Source organism: Pteropus medius, unplaced genomic scaffold (genome assembly GCF_902729225.1).
Source record: "Pteropus medius unplaced genomic scaffold, Ma_sr-lr_union100, whole genome shotgun sequence".
Classification (NCBI taxonomy): domain Eukaryota; kingdom Metazoa; phylum Chordata; class Mammalia; order Chiroptera; family Pteropodidae; genus Pteropus; species Pteropus medius.
Window position 1 is genome coordinate 3,661,564 of NW_024340697.1, and position 9,926 is coordinate 3,671,489.

Genomic DNA, 9,926 nt, shown 5'->3' on the forward strand with positions numbered 1-9,926 from the left:
AAATTTAATTATTATTTAGGTTTGCTAAGGCCAACAGACCAGGAAACGACTGCCATTGAAAAGATAGTTTGTTATACACACAGATCCCAAGAAAGGGAGTTCAATCACACCACACGGCGCCACACACACGAGGAAGTACTGGGGTCCAGCACGAGGTGGCGGGGGGAGCGGAACTGTGGGCAAGAGCCTTTATTATGATTTCCATGGGAAGGAATGGGTGGGACAGGGTAAGCAGGTTTAGGATTGGCTAATTTGAATAATCTCAGCTCTGGAGCATAGGGGCTGTCCCCAATGGTCTGGTACCTGGCCTTGGGGCAATTAAGGCAGGTGTATGGTGGCCAAGAATAGCCTCTAGCCAGGGCTTCAAAACTGGACCAAGATAGCGTTTAAAAAACTGCATATAATAAGTCGGTGTATATGTCCTGGGGTACCTGGCTTTTAACAATCAAAATGTGTTTTTTACAAAATGTTGATGACTATATTTCAATACAATTGGTTTCTTTCGTAATTTTTTTTCATTTTTGTAGTTTTTAGTTTTTCAGTTATGTCGACATACAATATTATTTTAGCTTCAGGTGTACATCACAGTGATTAGACATTTATACAACTTATGACGTGATCACCCCGATAAATCCAGTACCCTTCTGACACCATACATAGTTATTACGATACTACCTACTATATTCCCCATGCTGCACCCTAAGTCCCCATGACTATTTCGTAACTACCAATTTGTACCTCTTAATCCACTCCCCTCTTCACCCATCTCTCCACCCCCGAATGTGACAACCATCAAAATGATCTCTGTATCTATGAGCTTGTTACTGTTGTTTGTTCATCCTGTTCTCTAGATTCCATATGTAACATTTGTCATTCTCTGTCTGACTTACTCCACTCAGCACAATACCCTATAGGTCTATCCATATTGTTGCAGATGGCAAGATTTCATCCTTTTTTATGGTTGAGTAATATTCCATCATATACTATACACACATATGCCACCTCTTCTTTATCCATTCATCCATTGATGGACACCCAGGTCGCCTCTACATCTTGGCTATTGTAAATAATGCTGCAATGAACATATGGATTTACGTGTCCCTTCAAAGTAGTGTTTTGGGTTTCTTCGGATAAATATCCAGAAGTGGGATAACTGGATCCTTCCTTGTCCTTGCTATAGCCTTGGTTTTAAAGTCTGTTTTGTCTGGTATAAGTATTGCTACCCCAGCTTTTTGTTTGTTTGTTTCTATTTTCATGAAACATCTTTTTCCATCCCTTTCAGTCTGTATGTCTTTTGATCTGAAGTGAGTCTCTTGTAGACAGCATATGTAAGGGTCTTGTTTTCTTATTCATATAGCTACCCTATCTTTTGATTGGAGCATGTAATCCATTTACGTTTAAAGTAATTGTTGATATGCACTTATTGCCATTTTATTGTTCATATTTTTAATCTTTTTTTTTTTCTAAAGGAAGTCCCTTTAATATTTCCTGTAGTACCTTTGGTGGTGAAGAACTCCTTTAGCTTTTTCTTGTCTGGGAAGCTCTTTATTTATCCTTCGATTTTAAATACTAGCTTTGCTGGGTAGAGTAATCTTGGTTGTAGTCCTTTCTTTTCATAACTTTGACTATTTCATGCCAATCTCTTCTGGCCTGTAAAGTTTCTGTTGAGAAATCAGCCGACAGACTTATGGGAAACCCCTTATAGGTAACTGCTTTTCTCTTGCTACTTTTAAGATTCTCTCTTTGTCTTTAACCTTTGGTATTTTTATTGAGGTGTATCTTGATGCGGGCCTCTTTGGGTTCCTCTTGTTTGGGACTCTCTGCGCTCCTTGGGCTTGTATGTCTGTTTCCTTTGCCAAGTTAGGGAGGTTTTCCATCATTGTTTCTTGAAATAGGTTTTTAATTCCTCACTCTCTTCTCCTTCTGGTCCCTATGATGTGACTGGTGGTACGCTTCATTTTTTTTAGATTCTTTTTTTTCTTTTTGCTATTCTGATTGGGTGTTTTCTGCTACCTTATCTTCTCAATCACTGATTTAGTCCTTCACTTCATCTAATCTACTGTTGATTCCTCCTAAGGTATTTATTTCAGTTATTGTATTTTTCATTTCTAACTGGTTTTTTTTTATGCTTTCTATCTTCATTTTTATGTTTTCTATCTCTTGGTTGAAGTTCTCGCTGAGGTTATTGAGCATCCTTATAAGCAGTGTTTTGAACTCTGCATCTGGTATATTGCTTGTGTCCATTTTGTTTAGTTCTTTTCCTGGAGCTTTGCTTTGTTCTTTCATTTGGAACGTGTTTCTTTGTCTCCCCATTTTGGCTGCCTCCCTGTGTTTGTTTCTATGTATTAGGTAGGGCTGTTATGTCTCCCGGTCTTAGTAGAGTGGCCTTATGTAGTAGATATCCTGTGGGACCCAGTGGCACAGTCTCCCTGGTCACCTGAGCCAGGTGCTCCAGGAGTGTCACTTGTGAGTGTTGTGTGTGCCCTTCTGTTGTAGTTGAGCCTTCGTTGCTGTTTGACATCAATGGGAGGGATTGATCGTCTGGCCGACTGGTTGTGATGACAGGCCGTGACCAGGGGAGGAGCTGTTGTGCAAGGGCTGACCCTATGGAGCAGGATTTGCTTTAGCTCTGGTGCCTGCCCTGTCTGTCCTTTGGATGTGTCGTCCTCAGATGTGTCCCCAGGTGGAGTTCAGGATTAGACTGAAGCTGGCCACTGGGTGTGCAGGCCGGGGTCTCCTGGGAGGGGACCTACTTTAGGCCAAGTTCAGCTGCAGCCTGTGCCCTGCCTGGGGCCACCTGGCATGAGTTCTCAAGTAATCCACAGATGGCCGCCACCCACACCAGGCTTGGAAGTGCCTCGATAGGCCAAGTTGCAAACTAAAGCCAGCTGCCACCAGTGCTGGGCTTGGGGCTGCTCAGCAAGAGGTGTGGGGCACGCCGAGACCAGATGCTGCTCGTTTGGGGGGGTGTGAACCTTTGAGAGATTTTAGGAAAGTATACAGCATGAGCCAAGACAGGCTGATTGATTGTATGGAAATGCCACTGGAAGCGGCTTGTGTGGGCCCAAGTTGGGAGGGGCGGGGTCTCAGGGAATCCCCTGGGCAGGGCGACCAGTGCCAACTGGGTTGATGGAGGCTCAGACATGGCAGCTGCACGGGTCTGCACTCTGGCAGAGGAGCGGGCTCAGCAAAGGAGCAGTGGCTTCTGCCAGCACTTCTGTCTGGGAGAAAGCCGCCCCTCCGGCCCTCGCCCTGAAGCCTGACAATTCAGTGCGACCTCGTGTGTCCCTGGCGCCTCACGGCAGCTGCCCCAACGCTGGAGCTCAGAGCGAGCGAGTCCATCAGCGGTGAGTTCGCACGCGGGGCCCTTAAGGGAAAAGCCTGTGACTCCCGCCGCCCTGTGTCTCACTCAGCCACAGTCTCCGCTGGTTTTCACAGCCAGAAGTTTTGGGGACTTCGCTTGCTGGCACTGGAACCCTGGGCTAGGGAGCCCAGTGTGGCGCTGGGACCCCCCGCAGCTGAGATGTCCCTCCTGATTCTGAACCGCCACACGTGGATGTGAGTCCAGCCTGCGCTGCGTCTCCGTTCCTCCTATCAGTTCAGACTTGGTCTCTTCCCTGTGTCCCCAGCTGTAGGACTTCTGTTCAGCTGGATTTCGTGCGACTCCCAACGATGGCTGTTCTGTAGTTTAGTTGCAATTTTGATGTGGTCGTGACAGGAGGCGAGCACAGCGTTTACCTACTCCACCATCTTGACCGGAGCTCTTTTGTAATTTCTCGTATTTTGTTTTATGCACGTGAAAATATTATTCTGAGGAGATAGTCATAGACTTTACCAGACTCCAAAGGGGCTCATGACACAAAAAGGGTAAAAACTTTTGGTAATGGGAGAAACAGTCATGCAAACAAACAACTGTATTTACGTGTCAATATATGCGCGTGCAGACTACTCTGGGGCAAGAGAGAAGGGGTGTGAGTATGACGTGCAGGTAGTGGGACAGAAAAGACAGTAAGTACCAAAAACGTTTATAGCAAAGGAGCTACTTAAGGCCGAGTTGGGGGTGCATAAGAAGACTGGGGGACACCTTCAACCCGTTTCCACCGTCTGCAGGCAAAGACATTGCTTTTTAACTGTTTCTTCTCGTTTGCCCCTCCAGGTTCCAAGCAACATGCTAATACAAACACACACATCCAATAATCACGCCATCCAATTTTAGATAAGTCATGGTTTAGTATTTACATTATTACGACTATGAAAATATTTGTAATGAATGATGAAAAATTTTTTTAGCGTACAACTCTTTTACTAGATTTTAACACTGGCCTTGTTTTTTTCCCTTTGTCGGTCTGGTTTTTAATGATTATCCCTGAATTTTCTGTCAACATTGTAAATCACTGAAAGCACTCGAATATATCAACTACTATATATGTTTCTTTTTTTTCCCCTTGAGACCTTACTCTTAGATAAGGACCTCACCTCTGCCACTGCCCAGTTCGAGACTGGAAGTGTTTTCTGCCAGTTGTCTTCCTTTCCTCCTTTTCCTGTCCTGTGTTGGAGCTCCGGCTCTTGGATACCATGTATTCTTCTCGGCATTGTTTGGGAGCACATCAGTTTTTGAGGCCTTGCAAATCAAAAAATGTCAGTGTTCTGCCCTCCCAGCTGATTGGTAGTTTGGATATATAATTCTAGATTTAGAAACATTTCTCTCAGAATTGTTAAGTGGTTGCTTCATTGTCTTCTAGTTTCTATTGTTGATGTTAAGAAGTCAAATGTCATTTCTTTTTTTTTCTCTTACAGTATTTTTTTACATCTCTTTCTTCGAGTGACCTGAAAAGGTGTGCTTTGACGTAGACCTATTTGCTTTCATTGGCTTGACACTTGATGGGACCATTCATTCTGGAAACCCATATCCTTCGTGTTGGGATATTTTCTTGTGTCATTAGTTTCTTGATAACTTGCTCCTCTCCCTATTTCTTCATTCTCTCGTTTAAGGAACCTGTATTACTCATATGTTGGCTACTTAGACCGATACTTTAATTTTCTTACATTTTTCTCTTATCTTTTTTTCATTTTCTTTGATTTCGGGGGAAGATTTTCAAAAATTACCAATAATTTTATTAGGCTTATTTTTGCTATCACGTTTGCAATATCTAAGACGCGTGTGTGTATTTGTATATACGTGTATATATGGGTGTATGTGTGTGAGCATATGTGTGTGTGTGTGTACATGCCCATATACAAGGCAGTGCATGTGGGTTTCTAAATCCATGGTAATGTGACGTGAACTGCTGCTGTCAGACCCAAGGGTTCAGCAGAGGAACATTTAAGCTCTTTTGGAGTCACAAACTGGATTTATGACTGGTTCTGGTAGAACGAGTCTCCTTTCCAAATCTACAGTTGCTTATGTTTACAAAGTGCTGCTTTTGTATTTCTCAGAGCTCCCACAATTCCCTGTCTCTTGCACAATTGTCCTTTCATTCCCATAATTCCGTTCCTCCTATAATTCCCCATCTCTCCCACACTTCTCCATTATCTCTCTCAATTCTCTGTTCTCTAATATTCTGCTCTTTCACAATTCCCTAGTTTCTCCCACATTTCTGTTCTTTCCCACAGTTTCCCTCCATGATGCTCTCTTTCTCTCATAATTTCCTATATTTCTCAAATTCTTAATTCTCTCCCCCAGCACCCCATTACCTTGCACAGTTCTCTTCTCACAATACTCTCTTCTCTTTCACAATTCTTTGTTCTTTCACAATCCTGTTTTTTTATATTTTTTATTTTTTGGGTCAAGAGCATAATTTACTGTTCTTTCCTACAATTCTCTCTCACACACAATTCTCTGTTTTTCTCATAATTCCTCATCTCTCTCACAATTCTCTTCTACAATTCTCTGTATCTCCCACAATTCTGTTCTCTCTGACAATTCTTTTTCCCCACAATTCTCTGTCCCACATACTCTTCATTCCCACGCTCATCCCCAATTCTGTTCTCTCCCATAATTCTATATTCTCTCCCATAATTCTCCATCTGTCCCACAATTCTATATTATTTTTCACAATACTCCATCTGTCCCATACTGCCATATTCTTCTCGCAATCCCCTATTTCTCCCACAATTCCATTCTCTCCCACAAGTCCATTTTCTTTCTCACAATTTCCCACAATTCCATTTTCTCCCACAACTCTCCGTCTCCTCCACAATTCCATATTTCCCCCCCACAATTCTCTGTCTATCCCACAATTCTGTTTTCTCTCACAATTCCATACTCGTTACTGCAAGTTTCTATTGTTCCCATAATCCTCCATCGTTCCCAGAATTCCTTATTGTTCCCCACAATTCTCTCTCCCAAAATTCTGTTGTCTCTCACAAGTCCATATTTTTCCCACAGTTCCCTATCTCTTCAGAATTATGCTCTCTCGCACAGTTCCATGTTCTCTCCACACAATTCCTTATCTATCCCACAATTTTGTCTGTCCTACAATTCCATTTCTCCCACAAATCTCCACCTCTCCCAGAATTCCGTATTCTTTCTCACAATTGTCTATATCTCCCAGAATTCTTTTCTCTCTCACAATTCTCTATTCTTCCCTGCAATTTTCTGTCTCTCCCACAAATCTATGTTCTTTCCCACAATTCTTCATCCGTCTCACAATTCTGTGTTCTCCCATATTTCTTTATCTCTCCCACAATTTTGTATTCTTTCCCACTCTTCTCCCTCTTTCACATAATTCTCTCCCCCCCTACAATTCCGTGTTCTTTCCCACAACTCGTTTCTCCCATGATTCTTCATATATCCCACAATTATTATTTCTTTCCATAGTTCTCTACCTCTCCCAGAATTCTCTGTTCTCTTCCAGAATTCTCCATCTCTCTCACAATTCTCTATTCTCTCCCACAATTCTCTGTTCTATATAGAAATCTCTATTCTCCCACAGTTTTGTTTTTCCTATAATTCCCAGTGTCTTCCAGAACTCTGCTTTCCACAATTCTCCATTTATCCCACGATTCTTTACTCTCTCCAACATTCTACCATTCTGTGTTCTCCTTAAAAATTCCTTAGATTCCTTTTACAATTTCTTGGACTACCTGGGGCCTATCCCAAATCCCCTGGATTTCCCAGGCCAGGCCTGTCGTTGGAGGGAGCTTGGAGGCTGTGGCCTTTTCAGGAGTGGCATGGCCAGGGTATGGGAAGATGGTGTGGCCTGGGAATGAGGACGTGACACATCAGGTAGGGTCTCAGCAGGACAGCACAGCTGATTTTGCACGGGGCATAGGTGTGACCAAGAAGGAAAGCGGGGGTGTGGCATGAGGAGCAGCATCCGGCCGGGCAGAGAGAAGGGGCATGGCCATGGAAAGTGCAGGGATGTGGTCAAAGTGGCAGAGGAATGACTCCAGCGGGGCAGAATTGGGAAAGTTCATGGTTATTAATTATTAATGGAATACAGGCGGCCTGGGAGGGCATATCTAAGGGGAATGCAGGGCGCCAGTTCCTTGTCTCTCACACAATTCTGTCTTACAGCACTTGACAAAAAATTTTGTAATTATGTATTTAAAAGTATATTTCTCTTAACCTACCTATGAGTTATTAGAAGTTACGAGATATATCTTATTACGCTTTCTATCCTCTCTACCGGTGATACTCAAAATATGTCCCCGCTGTGTGGCCCAGTTCACACACTGTTACCAGTCTGCCATGAGATGAGAGGAGCTCGGACCAGAAGGGAAGCAAAGGATTGCTTCCTTCATCATGAAAAACATGTCATCTCGACAAAAATTGTGTTTAGTGACAGCAGATTTATATTCTAGTATGAATTTTTCCATCTCAGCTTTGACCAGTAACTAGAAGTTCCCGGTCTGGTATTTGAGTAGCCAGCACTGCCCCGTCACTGACAGTCTGGTTCCTGATTTATGAGGGGGCAGTCACTGAAGTGGTCAATAAGTGGGCACCGAAGGGATAAAGGAGTCAATGAGTCTTGAACAACATCATGCAGTTAACAGCACTTACGGGGCATTTGTATCATGCCGCGTCTTGTGTTAAGCTCTAGGAATATAAAGGTGGCAATGCTGGGCAAAGTGCCTGCTCTTATGGAATTTACCTTCTGGTAAAGAAACAGATCAACCAACCGATGAACAATCCAATATGCAAACAGATACATTCAAAGTATAAGAAACACCATGAGGAACATGAAGCTGCTAGTGTGACAGATCGAAGGTGGCGCTGCTACTCAAAGTGTCCACGGAGCTCGTTAGAAACGCACTATGTCAGCCCAGGCCACACACCACACCACGGAGCCCAAGCCTGCATTGTAACAGCATCCCCCAGAGAACTGTGTGCGCAGTAGAGACTTGAGAGCTCTCTGAGGAGGTGACAGTCTAGCTAGGACATGAATGATGAGAAGGACCCAGCCGTGTAACGATCAGGACAAAGAGCCCAGACAATGGGAACAGTAAAGGAACGCGTTCTGCCATGGGAAAGGACAGGGGAAGCCAGCGTGGGAGGCACTGAGTGAGTAAGGGTCACACAGAGCGAGCGAGCGAGGGGCACAGAGTGAGCGAGCATGGGGCACAAAGCAAAGAGGGACCGAACGGTAGAAGGGGACATTGGGGTGGAACAGGTTGGGCCTTTTACGCAGGGTGAGAAGTTTGCATCTTCTTCCAAGTGAAATGCGAAACTGTAGATGTTCTTTAAAAAGAAGAGTTATTCCCCTAACAGGGAGAATCTGCTTTTCTCCACTCTGCTCTTTCCCACTCTCCAGTTACGCCCAGACACCTTCACTTGGCTCCCTGCCAGCGTTGCCCCGTGATCTTTATAGCCTTGGCTGAGGCCCAGTGAATGAAGACAAGTTCCTAAGACCTGACCAGGGGTCCCTCTTACAGCTGTGTTCCACGGGGTCTGCACAGGTTCCCCGGGACTCGTCGCTCTGTCCTCAGAGGGACCACGTCGATATCACGTCTATGTCAAGGGCCGGGGCTGCCTCTCACTCTGAAATAAATGCCACTTCTCTTCGTGGGATTTGTTGCCAATGAAATTACATATTGCCAGAGGTTATCATTCTGTTTAGTTTTTCAACATCATGATACCAGTTTCAGAGGATATACTATTGCTGATCAATAAATCCTAATCTCTGTTTTTTTGTTTTATGAGAATCCAGGATCTCTTAACATAATTCTCTAAAAAATTAATTTTAATTCACCGATTATACATAAGCATCTTTGATCGTGGACTATTCCCAACTCATCTAAAACCTAGTTCTATGTCTCCAGATGTACATAGGGCATTACTCTTTGCAAAAGTTTCTCTAATTTATAGCTGAACTTATTCAAGACTAGACTCTCCTTGATACCTTTGTAGGCGATGGCTGGGGCAAGGCTGGTTGGGCAATGGCAGGCCTGTCGTGGGGCCAGTTCAGAACACCAAAGACCATCCTCTGATGAGTGCTGAAAGGGAGATGCCAGCCTCTTCTGTTTGGGAATTTGTCCTGTATGAGGTTTAATAAGCGACAGGGCCTTGCTTTCCTCTACAACAGTGATCTTTAGCAGTGGAGGGGGTGGGATTTTGCTACCCCTGTCCAGGGGGCATTTGGCAATGTCTGGAGACATTTTTGGTTGTCACACTGCAGATATGGATTGCTACTGGTACTGAATGGATCAAGGACAGGAATGCTGCTAAGCATCCAACAAATTATAGGACGGCTCTTAGAACAAAGGACTGTCAAGCGTGGAATTTCAGAAGTGCCAAGGTGGAGAAACCATGTTCTAGACAAAGCAAAGGCTGGAAACTTACTGTCCTTGATACCCGACAGCTAGGGCATGGGCTCCTGCCTCCTCCTGGCCGCTGTATAATACACTTATTTGTACACATGTATGTACTTTGTGTATGTGTGTGCGTGTGCATGCATGCGCTAAGTTACTACATTACGGCAATT